Raw genomic sequence first — 19388 nt, forward strand, 5'->3', positions numbered from 1 at the left:
ACGGTGGCAGGGCATATCGAACACTCAGGCAGATTTTCAACTTCAGGAGGAGAGGAGAAAATTGGAGAACCGGAGAAGTGAGGGAAAAAAATCAGAATATCACAGTACTCCCAAGTTACAAGAGTGTAAACGTATAATACACTTTAAACATTCTCAGACTGGCTAGACTGCCCACTTTAGTAATTTAAGCATATGGAAATCATTATTATGATAGTGAATGTCCGCTCTCATTATACCTTGGTTGTAAACATATTCAAATAATATGTGTGTTTATCGGTCTGCAGCCCTTCCCCTTTATGTGCTGAAGCTACAAAGCAGAAGTAACTATCATTTGCTGAATAAACATGATTATTAGATCATTCATTAGGGAAATTAGGGAAATTGTAAAGAGTAATTTGTGCTTTTAGTAACCATCAGGATTATTTTTGTGAGCCATTGGTCCCTGTCATAGTTCCCTTCAGCTGCACACTACTGTTGTGTCACCTTAAATAGTAAAATAATTCACAGGATAGCTTTGTGTGGTAAACATGCTGAAATAATAAAACTTTAACCGTATGAAGATAGGTACTTCTATTAGAACTGAGCCATGCAGACCGAAAAGGTACCAGGTTTGATCAGGCCTAAGGTGTGATGATCTGGCAGAACCAAGGCAATGGTAAGAGCACTAGAATTGACCTTAGTGTCCCTGTGCTAGGGAGTGGTAATATCAGCCAAGATCACTGCTGCAGATGGCTGTCCAGCAATCCTTGTTAGAAAGTGTGCAGGTGTGTGGACATTGGGTGAAGATGGGATTCGGCTTGCCTGTGATACCCTAATGGTTAGACAGTCTGCCAACATGAAGAATTGCCACTTAAGAGGATCTCTGAGGACTGCCAATGCCAGTGAAGTATATCCAAGCACGGGTCAGCTCTTTCAGGAAAGAAGAGCTGAAATTTGGAAAAATAATGTAATTATTAACCAGACCACAGAATGAAGACTGAATGGACTCAAATGACTTGGACAACAGACATTTTTTGTTAGGTTATCAAGTTTAAAGAATAGATAGCCCTTCTGCTATCAATGGAAATCTTGAATTTCTTCATCTGCTCTAAGTTACCTCTCACACCTTGTACAAAGATGATTGTGAGTGGCAAAGAAAAAAAATCCTGGAGTAAAGTTACAGGGGTGGAAATCCGTTTTGGTCAAGAAATAGGTGGCGTGCTGGAAGTGCGTGCCAGAAGCCAAAGGCCTGAGGCTCACCTGAAATTGGGTCAATATATTGCTGCAGATGCCAATCAGGCATCAAGTGGGTCCTGGGAATATATTCAAAAGAGCAAGCATGTGAGTCTTGTATGTATTATGCATGTTAGTGAGTGAATTCACATTCATAAGACTCCAGATCACATGGTCTAGCATGTGCATCAGATGATGTGTAATTGCTTGTCGATTTGTGCATCTACTAGTTTGTCTGTGTCTATACAGTCCATATATTAGTATGTTTATGTATCATGCTGTCTTGTGTACGTGTTTGTAAAGGTAAGTATGCATGTATGGTATATAATTTAATGTGGGGATATGTGTATATGTTTGTGTGTGCATTTAATTACTCTCAGCATCACTGTGACTAGGGTCAGCAGGTCTGCCCCTTTGACCCATTACAAATGTGGAGCACATACAGGCCACATTGCAGAGGAAATTTGTTATTGAAAAGAGTCATTCATCACATTAGGAAATTCTACACAAACCTTATGTGTTTTCCTTAGTTTGGTCATTCTGTGCAGGTGATTTTAAAGACTTTCCTAATGAAAAGATTATTATAAGATCAATATTAAAAGCTGCATCTATTTTCAAAAACTGGACTGAGTCACAAATATTGGTTTAGAAGTTCTAATGTGTTACCATAGTTACATCATTATTTAAACATGTTGGTTTCTAATTTGTCTGTGTATTCTTAGTGTTTGCAGCCTGGTTCAGCCTTAGTCCAGCGCTTCCCACCAAATCGGACAACTAGTAATAGCTGTGTTGTCACCATTTGATGCAATTTATTCCCAGCTGAAAATGAAAAGTAGTGAGCTTTTTTACTCGAAAAGAAACATAAGCTGAACATGAACAAGCAATCTAAAATGTATTTTTATTTAAACGTCTATATCTGTCTCCCTTGATGATTCATACACATCTGTTACCTATTTGTTTTCATTATTTCTTGAAATCTTTGGTTACTACCCATCTTCAATCTACGGAGTTGGCGGAACAGATAATGCTGCAAAGTTGTCCACAGGCAGTAACTTATGGGGGGATGATTTTAAAACAGAGCCGGGAAGGAGGCGGGGGGGCTCACGAGCTGTGCCTTTTTAGGCACCTACCTGTTAGTCTTGGGCCTTCTCGCCCGATAAACAGAAAGCCTGGAAATCCCAGCCCCCATAGGGTTGAAATCGGGAATTGGTGAAAAATGGAGGCCTGAAGCTTCCTGGAAAGGTTTTAAGACCCAACCCGTCTCCTGGGAGCGGATTGGTCGCCCGCTCCTCATCCCGCCTGGAAATGGGTGGGTTGGAGGCGGGTCTGGAATGGCAGCAATTTTCAATGCCCCCCCGCCCCCAACCCACCCGTTTCTTAATTTGAAAATTGAGCCTATGATATTTCATTTGAAGGAGGGAATGGCTGAATTCCTTCAACTCACCACAAGGATATTTCTTACTGGCTAAATAAGGACACTAGTTACAATGTAGGCTGCAGCATGGACTCTTTTGGAATCCTTGCTCCCATAGCTAAAAAGACTGATTGGTGGAACTATGTCTGTGAAATGCTAGTGTGATATTCTTAAAGATTCTTGATTTAAATCTATCTCAGATGGACAAGTTAGAGCTATCGTATGTAAATCACCACCAGAAACTACTCCCAAGGGTTTGCTGAAAAGGGGCAAATTTTTGTTTTAATTAGTCAGAGCAGTTTATATATTGTCTAAATTTGTGTTCATATCTTACTATATCTTTTTGCTTCAATATATTACTTTATCTGTAAATAAATCTAAAAAAATGTGTAGCCTATAAGCAGTGGCCTGGTGGTATTATTTTTAGATCTTCTAAGGTGATAAGAGAATGTGGTGGGTATTCCATATATTCTTCAGTAAGCAATTTGCTGGGATTTGGGGCTGATTGTTAATTCTGGCTTATGCTAACCCATATCTGATAGTAAGAAAGATGCATATTTTGGTTCATAGGAGATTTGTTCTGCTTATGGAAACTGTAATCCAGCAGGGAATATGAGAGAAGTGTTGGGAAAAGTCTGAATTGTGAAAATTGTTGGCAGCAAAAGTAAGATAATTTTGGCCAAATCAATTAAATACCTATGAATTAAAAAAAAATTAAAAATAACATTTGTGCACCTGTTATAATAAGCCCCAACTCTTTGTGGATGAGGCGCACTAAATGATTCACACCTGCTGTATTGCACTTGCCCATGTTCAGTGATACTCCAGTTTCCTCCAACATGGCACATCTGCATGAAGAAGTAATCATTTCACTCAACCATAAACACACTAAAATCTACTCACTAACGTGGGGTAGGGGAGGATTACATTCGTGAGTAGATTGACTGATTTCTACGTGTGTCTTGATGTGACAGCATCGTTATACACGTAAGTTGGAGGGTTGGGATATTCTGTCAAGTACAACTGATGCAGGAAGAATGCACAGTCAGGCTCCCACTTTCAAAAGGTCTGGCTAGAAGTGCTGTAGGGTTTCCAATTTATAAACTACCAATTGATGTTGTTGTTACATTAAGTAGTCTGGTGCTGAAGTCAGAACCAAATCTGTACAGTAACAATAGCATTAAAGGAACACATTAGGTAGCAATAGTTTCTTCATTCTTACCCACATTTGTCACCATAGAAACATTACCTCCCACTTCATGCAGAAATCAGTTAAAGTATAGAAACTTCTACATTAGAAATGGCAACTCTGTAAACTATTCAATTTACCTCTTCTGAGTAATTTTTGCAGTATACTTGAGTAGAATTTCTTTCCCTGACACATATTCCCTTTATCCTTCACTTGTTGATATGTCTTAAGCGAAGAGCTTAAAAGAATTACACACTTAACCAAGTCTGTAACCATAGGCCACTTCAGTCTCTGGATGGTAGATTTGACAAATGCTTTCCACCTGTTGAAGAAAGGAATGTTGAGTTAAATTTACGACAGCCCTGTATCAACCAATGAAACAACACTCACCAGAAAGTATTTTAATTACAAATCTATAATTGAATACATGTTTAGTTAATAAAAATTCAAAGTTTTAAAAAGAAATTGCTATAACTCCCTGGACTACTGGTTATGAACTCAAAAGGCCAAAATGTTAAAATGTTTTAAACATCTCAGCTTGACATCTGAGTTTCTAAGCATTTTTCCATAAAGTCAACTTAAGTTTTATGTATTTTGTCCAAAATAATTATTGAATATCAACCAGAACTTCTTTTATTCCTCTCTCCTACTAGTCTTTGTCATGACATATTGAGTTAATACTTACAGTATGGGAGCTTGGGTGACATAGTGGTTTAGTAAAATGTTCTTTTACCTCTGGTACCAGATTTCAGATCCAGCCCAGACTAATCTGATGAAAGTCTTGTCTTATTGATGTAAGGGTGCTATATGAAATGAGGTCGGACAATCTCAACCCAGTTTCTAATACAATAGGATCCATTTCACAAAAGTGCCCATAATTTGTCACAACTTGGAAATCTGACTCAACGAGATGGCTGCAGCAATAAAGACATTTATTTGGTTCATTTTAATTATTGGTTTATACTCATTAGTAACTGGATACCAACTAATCAAACTCAAGTAAATTAGAATTCTTTAAGCAGCCATGAGAGAGAGGAGCCTCTCGGCTGGTTTTGAACCCAAATTTTAATGTGAAAGGGGAATGAATGCTCCAAGTGCCACTCAGCCCTCAAAGTATAATAACATATCATTGTAAAAACATGGTACCAGATGCTGGCAAATGCACTCAGATATTTAAAGCTTACATTTGTTTATTTGAGCCATTTTTGAAGTAAATTCTATAAAAGTCTATTGAATTGCACCTGTTTCAGGGTTCTTTTATTCACACAATCCCATACAGAAGTAACGTTTTAAATTATCTCACTGGGGTGAGGCATTCCTATTGTTGCACAATACTAATTCTTTACATTTCAAGTTTTATAAGCTAAATTGAATTTACTTTTTAAGGTGATGTCTAGAAAAGGAATCACATACAAGTAATTCAGATATCATAATACTGGGTTATTTTTGTAAATCGGTGCTGGGGAATTGGGCACTTTTTACTAATTTTGTCACTGTTTTGACAACAAGCACCTCAAGTGAGATATATCATGATTAGATACATGAAACATGAAACTGTGGCGTCTCATTCATTCAGGTGATAAATTGTTCTTAGAGATTTTAAAAATGTCAAATTTAAATTTTTTTCTTACTTTTCCTTTCTGTCTCTTTCCTCTCTCCTTAATCCAATTTTTTATTTCTCTCTCTTTATTTCTCTTTCTGCACCTGATTTGACTCTAATTCATCCACTTTAATTCACCCTCCTTCTCAGTCATTCCTCTGTTTCTTTCTCAATCCTTAAATCTCGTTGGTTAAGTAGATACACTGTTGGTCCCACCATTCACTGAGACCCCAGATGCTTCATTGCCCTCACCACACCGTCATCAGCTCGCACTTCCAGTAAGTTACGGCAAAACTTTTGACCTGAAGGGTGCAGAAAAAGTCTAATTGACAGGGCACGCTGTAAGATGCCCCCCTCCAGCACGATCCAGCCCAATATTTCATATGCAACGTTCTTCCACATACTTTCACATATAATCCTCTACTAACTTCCAATTATTCTATGTGTAGTTCTCTTCTACCTATTATTCTAAATGTAACTGTCTTTACTCTCCATTATTCTATATGTAACTCTTTCCTACATATGCCACATTCCAACCTTAATTTTTTTTTGCATACCCATTACTCTGTGAAATAACCAAAATCAGAGTTCCAATAAATGTAAGAGCATAAAGTACTTTTCTTCCATTTTACACCACACTTGTACGGCTGTGAAGTTTTGGAAATATAAATTATGAAGCAGGTGGAAGAAAGGAAACAACAAGGCAGGAATGAAAGATATACATAAGTATATCATTATATGTGAGCTGTAAAATCTAATACAGCTACCATATGTACACAGATGCAGCGTAAGATTTTGATGTGGGAAAACACAAAATATACAAAAACGCCTAAGCTTTTTTCAAGGAGGCTTAACGTTTGTGAAATGGGCTTTAACCTTTTAGACCTCCTCTAAGTCTTGAGACTTAACTTTTTAAAATCCCAGCAAGAAACTGTGATTCCAGTAATTGTTGTGCAGCTGGTGCAATGTACCCTAACCGTGCTCAGCTGTTCTTATGCTTGGACTCACATAAACGACTCAGGGTGACGGGACTTAACATCACAGGCATCTGCTGACACTATGCAGCTCTCTCCAACAACACCAAGGTCACAGTCCTACCAGGAACAAAAATACACTACCTCAACACAACAAGCCAGATAGGCTTGAAAATATTAAAGTAGAAACTGACAGAAGATATTTATGCTTTATTCAATGGATGCCTGGTGTATTTATAGTTCAACTGAGGATTAATATCTGGTACATGAGTCTTTAGGTAGCGTGTGCTGACATTAACCCTAGTCAAAAAGCCAGACATTTGGCAGCTAATATTAAACAAGATATTTATTCAATACCACTGTTGTTATTTTAATGTAATGTGGTCTTGTTTTGAACAAAAATAAATAAATTTAGGGCAACTGTAAGTGAAGTGCTTGTTTGTAATGTTCTTGTAACCTCATAGGGGTAATTTTGGCTTTGTGCGATAGTGTAAAACGGATGATAGTGTACTGACAGCCCGTTTTACACCTCTTCCGATTTTTATTTCCATTGCCTTCAATGGGAAGGGATAGCCTGATAAATGTCTTCAAGATTATGAAGAGTTATGATTAGGTAGATAGAGATAGATTGCTTCCACTAATCAGCAGAATGGTAACAAGACGGCAAAAAGATAAGATAATTACAAAAAGGATTAAAGAGGTTAGAAAATATCTGACTGCAGAGGAAAATGTCAAGCAATACTGTTTTGTGGGATTTATGCTCTATCTGTGGCTGCACGTCCCAAGATAGAGTCAGATTTTTCTTTTTGCTGTCACATAATGTGCTATTGGTTTCAGTGTGTTATCAGCTACATCCCTCTTTTATGTTGTGTCCTGTAGCCTAGAGCCATTTACATTATATTCCTACCTTTTTTACCCCTTCCCTAAACTCATTTGTTCACATTAAATGCCATTTGCTACTCATCAGCCCACTTTCCCAACCTATCCAGCTTGTTCCATATTTTGTTTGCCTGTTCCCAATTGTTTGAAACCTTCTTCCCAATCCGCACCAAATGTTTATAGCTTTGTTTCTGCGCCCAACTCCAAATTATTTATATACACTGTAAGCAGCAATATCCCCATCTCTGGATCCTGTGCCACTCTGCCAGGGATCCCTTGCCATGTCAATACAGTTCCATTCACAACTATAGTATGACTTTTTCTGGTTTAACCAATTTTCAATCCACCTCAGAAACATGCCTCCTATTCCATGCTTTCTTACGTTTGGACTAATTGGGGATAATTTTGACTTTGGGTTAGTGAGTGTAAAAGATTTTGGAGAGGGAATGAGCATAGCCAGACATTGTGGTTCTTATTTGAGCCAATGGCATTGGAAGACATAGAAATGAGATCCTGCAGAGGAAGTTTCAGGAATAAAGGGATAGATTAAAAAGCAGGACCTCAAGCATAGTAACCTCAGAATTACTCCCGATGTCGTGCGCTAGTCAGTATAGGAGTAGAAAGATAAGGGAGGTAAGTGCTGCAGACTCTGCCAGGTTAAGACTGGTAGTGCAGTACCTCCTGGGCATTGATGACAAGCAATTCAGGCACTTTAAACAATGTGAGGGGTGGTCATTGTAAGTGGCAAACTGCTTAGAACAATGTATTCTTGGCTGGCTTCTCTTACCTTGAATGGCTTGATAAGGTCTTTAAACTTTTCTGGCACTGAGATACCCTGCATGGGATGTTGGCTTTGGCATCGACTACCTCCTTCCACTGCCCTTAATCAGCTTTACTTAAGAGTATATGTCGCTCCGTGCCAAACAAGGCCTCCCTCCTCTGCCTGACTTCATCCAGCAGCTTTTTGATAGCTCCATTTGAGAACCCAGAGGCTCTCAGTTCTCTTGCAGACCAATCAGTCATCATATTGACAGTAATTCTGATGCTGTGTTCCCAAGTTAAGTGATAGTCCCTTTAAGTTGCTGCAGGCCATTAAATCCTTCAGCAGTATGCTACTTTCCACTCTCCTCCTCAACTGGCGAGCTTTCACTTAGAGGCATTCCTGACACTTGGAACTTGTCCTTATTTAAATTATGCTAACCTCAGAAACCAAGGTGGGGTCAGCCCATGTTGGGTAAGCGCAAATCACACACTGCCCTACTTCTGCTCAGGATTTCCCCAGAGTAGAAATCTTTAGGGGGCTACAGGGTGGATTTTCCATTCTGCTACTGCCCAATTTTCGACAGTAGCAGAGCTGTCGGGATTGGGAAATGGCGGAGGGATTTTCTGTCAAGTGTATTCAAATGATATAGTAACTATAGAATAATTCAACCAACGTATTTCCTATCAGTGACACTTAAGCAAAGTTGGGCATCAGGAATACTGTTTTGTTTCTGGTGTCCAGTGTCGCTGAGAAAGCAAGAGGGGGGTTTTAAATTTCAAAGGGCAGCCAAGCCTAATGTAATTGATAGCAGAGCACTACAACAACAACTTGCAGTTACATAGCGCCTTTAACGTAGTAAAAACGTCCGAAGGCGCTTCACAGGAGTGTTATCAGACAAAATATGACACCAAGCCACATAAAATTGTACTATTTTGAAAAACGTTCTTTCACTGCAGTCCTGGGATCTTCATCACATCTGGTGGAACGGATTGCCTGCCCGTTGTAAAACTCACCCAATTTCAATTCCACTGCTTACAATGGGATGAAAAACAGGATGATTCTACCAAGGAAGGCCAGATTACCGCCCAGACAGTGAAGGTGAAAATGTACTCCAATGTCTCTATAACGCATTCTGTATGTTTCTGTAATTTTCTGTATTGTTAGCTTACTAGCATTTTATTTCTGTTGCTGTACTAATAGAAACATTCCCTGCAATGATTACACTGTTTTCCTTTGGATAGCTGACACCGTCTTTCCAAAGTTGTCGTGGGGTACCCAGAAGTGTGTCATCACTTGCAGCGGATGCCCACACAGCTAATTTTGAAAACCTGCAGTCATTTTATTGATATAACTGGTGGTCAGATTGCTTCTATGTCGTGCTGAACATAAAATCAGACTGTGGATGTTTAAGTTCTGCCTGTGCTCAGATTACCCACATCGCTATTATCTGGCACTAATCCACCCTTTTTTTCACTTTATGAGAAGAAACACTTCTTCAGCTTCAAACCAATTGATATCCTAGCTACAACAGCCAATGATGGGTGTGATCCCCTTAAAAGATTTCTTTCTGGAGATTGCAACGGGATCTTGATAAATTGGGCCAGTAGGCCGATGAATGGCAGATGGAGTTTAATTTAGATAAATGTGAGGTGATGCATTTTGGTAGATCGAATCGGGCCAGGACCTACTCCGTTAATGGTAGGGCGTTGGGGAGAGTTATAGAACAAAGAGATCTGGGAGTACAGATTCATAGCTCCTTGAAAGTGGAGTCACAGGTGGATAGGGTGGTGAAGAAGGCATTCAGCATGCTTGGTTTCATTGGTCAGAACATTGAATGCAGGAGTTGGGATGTCTTGTTGAAGTTGTACAGGGCATTGGTGAGGCCACACTTGGAGTACTGTGTACAGTTCTGGTCACCCTATTATAGAAAGGATATTATTAAACTAGAAAGAGTGCAGAAAAGATTTACTAGGATGCTACCGGGACTTGATGGTTTGACTTACAGGGAGAGGTTAGACAGACTGGGACTTTTTTCCCTGGAGAGTAGGAGGTTAAGGGATGATCTTATAGAAGTCTATAAAATAATGAGGGGCATAGATAAGGTCGACAGTCAAAATCTTTTCCCAAAGGTAGGGGAGTCTATAACGAGGGGGCATAGATTTAAGGTGAGAGGGGAGAGATACAAAAGGGTCCAGAGGGGCAATTTTTTCACTCAAAGGGTGGTGAGTATCTGGAACGAGCTGCCAGAGGCAGTAGTAGAGGCGGGTACAATTTTGTCTTTTAAAAAGCATTTGGACAGTTACATGGGTAAGATGGGTATAGAGGGATATGGGCCAAGTGCAGGCAATTGGGACTAGCTTAGTGGCATAAACTGGGCGACATGGACATGTTGGGCCGAAGGGCCTGTTTCCATGTTGTAACTTCTATGATTCTATGATTCTATGTGATAACTTACAATACAATAGTTATCAACCATCAAGCTAAATCCCTTCCCCAATCTTATTTAAGCTTATTTAAAGCTTACATAATATTCCATACCTGGCTTCTGGCTCTTGTGTCAATGGGCCAGATTTTGCTTGAGCGGGGCACATGTTAGTACGTGCCCTGTTAGTTAGACTTATTCATGTATATTTAGATTTTAACATTTTTTGTCCACAAAGTTGCTGGAAGTGCAAGCTGATAACGGCACAGCGATGGAAACATGGCCTCTGGGACCTTGGCGAACAATGGGACAGTGTATCTCTTTAGAATCATAGAATCATAGAACTGTTACAGCACGGAAGGGGGCCATTTGGCCCATTGAGTTCGTGCAGGCTCTCTGCAAGAGCAATCCAGCTAGTCCCACTCCCCTGCCCTATCACTGCCGCCCTGCAACTTTTTTCCTTTCAAGTACTTATCCAGTTCCCTTTTGAAGGCCATGATTGAATCTGCCTTCATCACCCCTCAGGCAATGCATTCCAGATCCTAACCACTCGCTGTATAAGAAAGTTTTTCCTCATGTCTCCTTTGGTTCTTTTGCCAATCACCTTAAATCTATGTCCTCTGATTCTTGACCCTTCCGCCAATGGGAACAGTTTCTCTCTATCTACTCTGTCTAGACCTTTCATGATTTTGAATATCTCTATCAAATCTCCTCTTAACCTTCTCTGTACCAAGTAGAACAATCCCAGCTTCTCCAGTCTATCCACATAACTAAAGTCCCTCATCCCTGAAATCATTCTAGTAAATCTCTTCTGCACCCTCTCTAAGGCCTTAACCAATGAGATTTAAGGATTGAAAAATAAACAGAGGAAGGACTGAGAAGGAGAGTGAGTTAGAGTGGGGGAATTCAATGTCAAATCATGTACAGAAAGCGAAATAAAGAGAAGGAAAGAAAGATTGGATTAAGAGAGGGAGAAAAAAGAGACAGAAAGGAAAACTAAGAAAAAAATTAAAAAATAAAAATTTAACATTATAAAAATCTCCTGAAACAATTCACACCTGAAGGAATGAGACTCCACACTTATAATTGTTCACTTACTGGGCAAGAGAGGTGATTGGCAGATATGAACAATTATCAAATCATTTTGAAGAGTATTTACATTATCGATTACTAGACTTAACTTTCTGTGGCAAGTTTACTGGGCAATTAATGTACAAATGCAGCAACATTTTGAAAATCACCGGGAGGTTAAGCATGTGATGTTTTCGCGAAGCTAACGGTGGAGTCGCACAAATCGGCCAGCAATTTGTGGCAATTCGCAATTCATGGGGTATCTCTTCCTCGGTCCATGTTGCTGGCCGACTTGTGCATTAATAACGGTGTGCATCGTTCAGGCACCGTTATTTTTTTCAGCCAAATCTGGTCCAATGTGTTTCCATGCTTTTATAATAGGTACTGGTGTAGCATTTTTGCACCCCAAAAGTATATTTTATAAAATCTCATTCATACAATACTGAAAATGATTAAGTAGTCCACCGTCCTTGTGAAACTCTCTTTTAGAATGTTCACTCCTAGAAATGAATTGACAATCATTGCAGGTGTAATACAATAGTAAACAAGTGCATGTTGAAAAAGCTGCAAAGGACATGCAGCCTTCCTAGGTTTAAGATCTGAATTTCATTCCTAGAATATCACATACTTCAAGGGGTGACCCTGGCAGCTGCAGCAGTAGGGGAGTTGGACTCCCAACTCAGAAGGTCATGAGTCTGAATTCCAGTCACCATTGACATTTGAACTCAATCGAGCAAGTGTCAATGATTCTTTTGCTGAAGATGGAGCACTTATGATGGCAGAGTGCACCATCTGAGGGGGAAGGAAAACTGTCAAGGACCACTCAGAAATGCACGTGTAGTCAGCTGACCATCATATCCTATACATAGATATAGAAGAGTCTCTGGACAGGACTGTCCGCATTTCAACCCAACAAAGGAATGGTAACTGCTCGAAAAAATGTAAATAGAGAACACATGTCAGTGACCCCTTAGATAAACTATGTATCCAACACAAACCAGAACGAACTATACATGAGCTATGAAGTATAGACTCCCCATTCAAGAATTATTGTGCATACTGGTCTCCAGTATGTTTTCCGATTATTGTATAAAAAGAAAGAAAAGTAACACTTTCAAGGTGTTAGAAAACATTCCCCTAGAAGTTAACAAAGGTGAGGCAAATTTATTGCAAATTATGATGATGTGGCACACTGTGATGTCTAGGTATCAAGGAAATTTTGGCATCTTCTCTAAACAGCAAAAAACAACAAATAATTGGTTAGTTTAGATCTCCCATATTGCTTGATAGAAGTTTTGTTGTGCAACATGATATTTTTTGTAGTATATAGTTGAAGGGAACAGAGCTGTTAAGGTCAATAATGAACATGATGTTACACTCATAATGGAGAGAAGCTAATCCTCCAAAAATCATATCTCATGGGTGTCACTTCATGGAAGGAACAATGCAGTATATGGTAAAAAAATTAAAAACTAACTTTTAAAGTAAATTGATGCCACCTTAAGTCCATATTCACAAAGGAATTAGCGACCCTTTTCCTGGTAATTATTCATTGCAGTCAACTGTGGTTTCTCCATGGGGACAAGAGGCAATCAGAACTGAATGTCCGATGTGGACCGAAACCAGCTATTTCAAGTTCATTTATAAATTTTCTCTCCACTTCAGGTTTGGTCGAACCTCTTTTTTTAACAATAAGTGAACTCTAGAGTTCTGGGATCTACAGTGCAATTGTACATGTGCAGCAACTAAGCAGAGGTTTTTAGCTTATATATCCACTGTATATGACTGGAGTCGTCTCTCACTGAGGATGGGGCTCCACACTGTAAATTGAGTGATCCTGGGGTTGCAACCCTCTACATTGGAAAAAAGTGATTCTAAACTGGTGTTGGGTTTGGGTAGATGTCACCCCTTCCCGGGCCAAAGATCGATAGATTATGCTCTTTTTTTCTTTTTAGATTTCCACTGATCATTAAATGTGTAGATTCATAGATGGGACTTTTTCTTGATGGGCTATAATAACAATCCTATGTTTCTTCAGCATCACTATCATTCAAGGAGTACTTCTATTTTTTCCAATGATTTTCCACTAGTGCTGCTATACCTTACATTCCCAGTCTCCAGTGTCTTCAGAATATGAACCTTGAACTGAAATCATCACCAATTAAGGGTTGATAACTATCCAAGAATAAGCCTAATAGTAGTGCTGCAACAGAACAGTTATAACTCAGGATGACAAACGCAGCAGGTGACAGCACATATCCTGCTGGTAAAACGCTCATTTCTCTGGAGTCTAACATGCAAGACATACACTGCGTCCTCTGGGAGGACTGGGACTGAGGGCTGAACAACGAATTAAATTAAACACTTTGTTTCAGGGTGGCCCTCCTTGTTATGATCTGCAGATATACGGTCACTACAACTTTCTGAGCTTCCAAACACAATCAAGGGAGGGCAGGAAAGTAACGTCCAACTGGACTGGGCCTGCCAACATCTGAGCTTCAGATGCTTTAAAAGAAAAGCATAGGTTGAGTTTATTTTCCTTCAAAAGTACCTATGGCAGAGTAAAATAGAAATGGCCCACATACTACCCAATACAAGTCTCCAATAGTAACTGGCATCAATTATTTGGACCAGCTTACATAGGAACCTCCTGATGCAAGCCAATTTCCTTCCTTTGATTGATGGAGTTGACGTCCGCAGTTCAGTCATAATGACAGGAGAAAGTCAGATTGAATGTTTGGAGAGAAGGCACCAGATTTTATCTCCAGATGTACAAACTGAAGGAACCCAAACTGAAGAATGGATGGAGCAATGCAACCCAGGCAATGTAAGTAGCACTCTGAAGCTTTGGAAGTATCAGAGAAGATGCCTGAGTCAAATTCAGATATAGAGCAAAGCAGCATTAAGGGCCAATCAAATGAGGATGCAGAGCTGGGAGATGCAGTTGAAGCAAGCTTGCTGATCCTCTTCTCCACTAGTTGGCCTGATGGGAAACTCACTGAAGTTTCCTGCTTAGGCTGTCGAGTTAAAATTGCAATTAGGCCCCAATAACATCATCAGGACCCGACATGCATTTGTCAAAAAATGTCCACCCCAGCTGTGGGTGGGTGTCCTTGCTGCTTGCTCAGTTGAGCAGGTTAAAATTGGGAACGGTCAGCTCCCGGTGTCTCCTGGGTGGGTAAGTAAACTGAGAGATTTTAACTGCCTACCCGCCCAGTTTCCACTGGGTGAGTAGGCTTAAAATCATCCCCCTTTGTCCCCTTCTCTCCTGAAGGCAGTGCCTTCTTGCAGGGTATGGCTGCATGAGCCCAGGTTATGTTCCCGTACCTTGCCTAAGTATCCATTTTAATGCATGAACCCTGGGAGTGAGTACTGATAGGCTGTTTACTTACCGGGGCTTCACAGCTGACTCTGATCCTGTCCTCTCCCAACATCTACATGTAAACTACCAGCAGATCACTGGACAGGAATCAGGAGCAGCACCCTTGGCCGATTTTCCCGTTCTTTAGCTTTGGTCACTTAGGCCACTTATAGTAGTACCCTTTCTGCCATCCCAGCCGACTTAGTACACGCCAAAGATCTAACATGGATCCTTAGTTGCACATTGGGTAGTGGAGAACTTAAATACCTCTTTTGCCACGATACTCCTAAATATTACATTTATTGTTGGTTTAATATGCAATTTTACACACTTTAACAGGAAATGAGAGTTTAATCCATGCGATGAAAAATAAATTTTCAAGCAGCTGTTCCTGGTAAGTCTGACGGTGGCTATGTGTGTGTCAGCTGAAGCTTTCCGTGGTATTTTGTAGTAAAAAAAACATAAAACATGATCTGCATTGTAGTGCAAGATGCGATTTAACAGCTGACAACACAGCATCTGCTATTGCAGGGATCGCGGAGCTCTGGAGGTAAGGAGGAGCTGACAGCAGAGTGATGGGATTTCATTCTGCAGCTCACATCCAGAAGAACTCTGGTCTACCTGGGAGCACTTAAACCTGTATTTCCATATAACACAGCAAGTGCACCACTTGATCGCAAATACGAAATAACATTTGGCGAGTGGAGATGTTATCTTGATGCAATCTTGGTACAGGCATTACTAAGAATGCACCAAGGTGAATTAAAATGGATAGAAAATAGAAAAAAGCTAGGCCTTTCTTTCTTGACTTTCACTTTTAGTTGAAAAAATATTACACATGTGCATTGGAATTAAAATATCATCAGATTACAGGATTTTAGGGTTTTGTGCAATGCTATAAATATATAAGTAATTCTTCAAAAGGTGTTAATTATGATACAGTCATCTGAAACTTAAAGCTGTAATAATCGTGCCCTCTGCTGATCAAATTTGTTTGTGCCAGTAGACACTACTAGATCAACAAACTTATACAAGGAGGACTGAACTGGCTAAGAATTGTGTTAAAGCCCAGAGGAACAATACTGTTAGGCTCAGTTTGCTGTAATAGCACTGCTTGGGTACTTGTTCCAGCACATGGCTTGCCCTTGACAGATCTGCATTCAAATGAGTAACCTGTATAATGATACCCTCTTATATTGCTACTTCTTCATTTCACAATCCATTAATTACGTTAAAAAATATAAAACTCTAAGCTACTTCGTATTCATATTTACCAATTCCTACTTATCTTTATAATATAATTTCTATTATTTCTGAATATTTCTAGGTTCAGGCACTCGTTAAACTTGTAATGCAAACTGAACACTGTCCTCTGCTACCTGATGGGATGAATTTGTTGGTCTGTGAGTTAATCTTGCAGTTTATTCTTTGACCTGCATACACCTAAATGTTGTCAAGTTAATGGTAAGCACATGTGTAATGTGGGAATGGCAGTATGCACCTGATACTTTGGCATTCTCCAAGCCACACAAGTATAGTTAGAGAGAAATATAGCCACAAGGCATTGTTATATGTAATATAAAAGGAATAAAGTATCTGCAGTCATCCCAATGGCAAGAATGAGTAAAAACACATTGGGGTTGATTTTAACCCCATCTGCCAGGCAGAAACTGGGCAGGTGAGCAGTTAAAGCTGAGCAGCTTTGTTACCCGCTTGGAACTCGTCCCTTCCACCCCCCCCAACCCCTGCCACTACTCCCCCCTCCCCCCACTCCACCTGTGATCTTAACCTGCAAGGTTCTGTAGGAGGCTGAGGCGGAGGGGGCTTCGTGAATTTATGCAAGTTGGGGTTCTACTATGTCAATAGTATCCTGATTGTTATCCAAATGTTACCCAGATTGAGCTGGATAAAGTCAAGTTCAATTAAGAATGAACAAAGCTTGGGTAGAGATGTGAATGAAGAAAGCTCTGATATGCAGGGAATAAAGAAACTATGGTTACTGTCAAGACTGAATATGAGCGAGCTTAATTGAACCAGCAAGATATGTTGGCGGCTTAATTTCAGGTCCACCAGTGTTTCTCCCTTTTGGAGCAGTGGTTACCCTCTTACCCAATACAAAATCAGATTTTGTTTGAAAAAGCTACACACTTGCATGAAGTAGGTTGTCCATGGAAGCACAGAAAGGTTTGCTTGAGAATGCACTAATGCAAGTGAGTTGTCTTCCATGCGTGCAAATGCAAGATGGGTCTGCCCAGTCAAACAAACAACCTTTATTAAATTAAAGCAGTTGAAAACTGGACTTTTGCTGTCAGATTTTCATTCCTCAAAATCAGTTCAAAATCTGGCAGATGGGGTCACTCTTGTCAGGTAACCTGATCTCAGGCCCAACTCTATACCACTCTTGATCCAGCTGCGCAACAACAAGCAATGGTCTGGCTTTCCCACTCTTCATGTGGGGAAGTAACTAGCATGTACTTGATGCTACCTCTCATGGTACAACTGTAGTTGCCACATGGGGAACTGAGGGTGTAATGATTAATAGCAGTCCTTAGTTTAATACCATGGTTCTATAGTCATAAGTAGTCTTATTTAAGTTTTCTAGCAGTGTTTACAGTGTATTCTAATTTGCTTCTGTAATTTTCTTCAAAGAAAATTCGGTACTCAAATTGTTAATCGGATAGAAAAGAACTAATCCTGTCGATTAATGAACCATAATTTTTTGTTGCTGTTTGCAGTCTAATTGAAGATTCCACTGAAGTCCATCATCTCCATTTTAATCCTTAATGCCCTTCAACAAATGTCTCAGGGAGGGTTGTGACAAAATGTGCAGTGGAATTTACAAGCCTCTGGATTTGGCTTGCCTGGCAGTAGAGGAACCCTATGATCACATGTCCCAGCAGAGTCCAGAGATTCCTCCCTGACAACTGTGATGTTTGCATGGGGATTTGATGACAGTTGTGAGGGTATCACTCTGCTCTCTTCACACACGAATCGGGTTTGTCATCAGATTCAGAAATCCTAGTGATTTATGGCCTTTCCATTGCTCGTTTCCATTGATTTTTTTTCGCTCCATCTCAGCTTCTGCCCCGATGACATTTAGAATTCCACGGTGTTTATTTACTGTTTCCAGCTGCTCCTTTTTCCCTTTCAGTTCAAGTCTTTTGACATATACAGTGGGGTCCAGTACTCACCTGCAGTGTACCATCCTGTTCACTGCTATTATGTAAAGATTATTATCCAATGATAAACATTTCCACACCAGTTAGTCATGAGCTATAAGTTAACTATATAATGGAACGCTTTTAAGTCAATATAGACGATGATCCAGAAATTCCAGAGGACGGAGAGCCTGATTTCTAATGGTTCGGGGGCCGGAATTGGGGGAACACGGCTAAACTAGGATTCTACCTCATTTGAAGTAAAAACAGAATATGCTGGAAACACACAGCAGGTCAGGCAGCATCTGCGGAGAGAGGAAGGTAGAGTTAATATTTCAGGTCAATGGCCTTTTGTTAGAATCGGAAAATGTTACAGATGACAGCTTATAAGGAGGAACAGAGCCAGTGAAAAGGGGGCAGGGAGAAATAAGAGAATGGTCTGTGATTCACTGGAGGATATGAGATGATTAAATAACAGAAGTGATAATAGTGTGACAAGAGGAGGCAATAATGAGAGAAATAAAAGATGTATCTGAGAGTCAGAGGATTTGTAAATGGTTACAACAGAATAGTAGAGGGGAAGAGAAGTATGGAAAAATCAGCAGAACTCAGCTAGTTAAGAATTATGATGTGGAGATGCCGGTGATGGACTGGGGTTGACAAATGTAAGGAATCTTACAACACCAGGTTATAGTCCAACAGTTTTATTTGAAAATCACAAGCTTTTGGAGGCTTTCTCCTTTGTCAGGAGAAGTTCACTTTACCTGACGAAGGAGAAAGCCTCCGAAAGCTTGCGATTTTCAAATAAAACTGTTGGACTATAACCTGGTGTTGTAAGATTCCTTACATTAGTTAAGAATTAGTCTGAGTCCCTTTAAAGTCTTTAAAAAGGCTCCAAACCTTTGCAGGACTAAGGGAATCAAGCTCATTGAAGTCAATGAAAATTAAATCAGGCAGGGTATTTAACAGGTGGCCGATTCACTACTGCCTGTTTTGCGCTCCTGCCAAAGTCAAATTTCACCACTAATGACTCTACTGGGAGTTGACGAATTTTCTGACTAATTTATTCTTTGACCCAGAAGGACATGGGAGCACTTCAGATGGAGTGACTGTGGACTGCTTTGCCTTCCAGCAGAAGGGCACTGTTGAAGTGCCCTTGCAGGTGCAACATGCTTTCCCGGGTTGTGCAAATGACTTCAGCCTGGATTTGGGATGGGGTCTCTGGCTTCAGGATAGGGTGGATGAGGGTTCTGTTCCATTGCAATTGCAGCAGGGAGTGAGCCCAGGAATTTCAAAGCAAATGTCTTTAATGTGGAATGACAATTTCCTTTGTAGTATCATAGGA

At 40.0% G+C, this 19388-nt stretch overlaps 1 long non-coding RNA gene across 1 annotated transcript in view; it reads right to left on the reverse strand.

The window, feature by feature from the left end:
• The window catches only part of LOC137327306 (uncharacterized), a 75940-nt gene that overhangs the window by 34386 nt on the left and 22166 nt on the right, over nt 1–19388 (reverse strand). The window contains exon 2 of the long non-coding RNA XR_010964420.1: nt 3956–4137. This is a non-coding gene — a long non-coding RNA (uncharacterized lncRNA). The remainder of the gene's footprint in view (nt 1–3955; nt 4138–19388) is intronic.

This window comes from Heptranchias perlo, chromosome 11 (assembly GCF_035084215.1).
Source record: "Heptranchias perlo isolate sHepPer1 chromosome 11, sHepPer1.hap1, whole genome shotgun sequence".
Taxonomy (NCBI): domain Eukaryota; kingdom Metazoa; phylum Chordata; class Chondrichthyes; order Hexanchiformes; family Hexanchidae; genus Heptranchias; species Heptranchias perlo.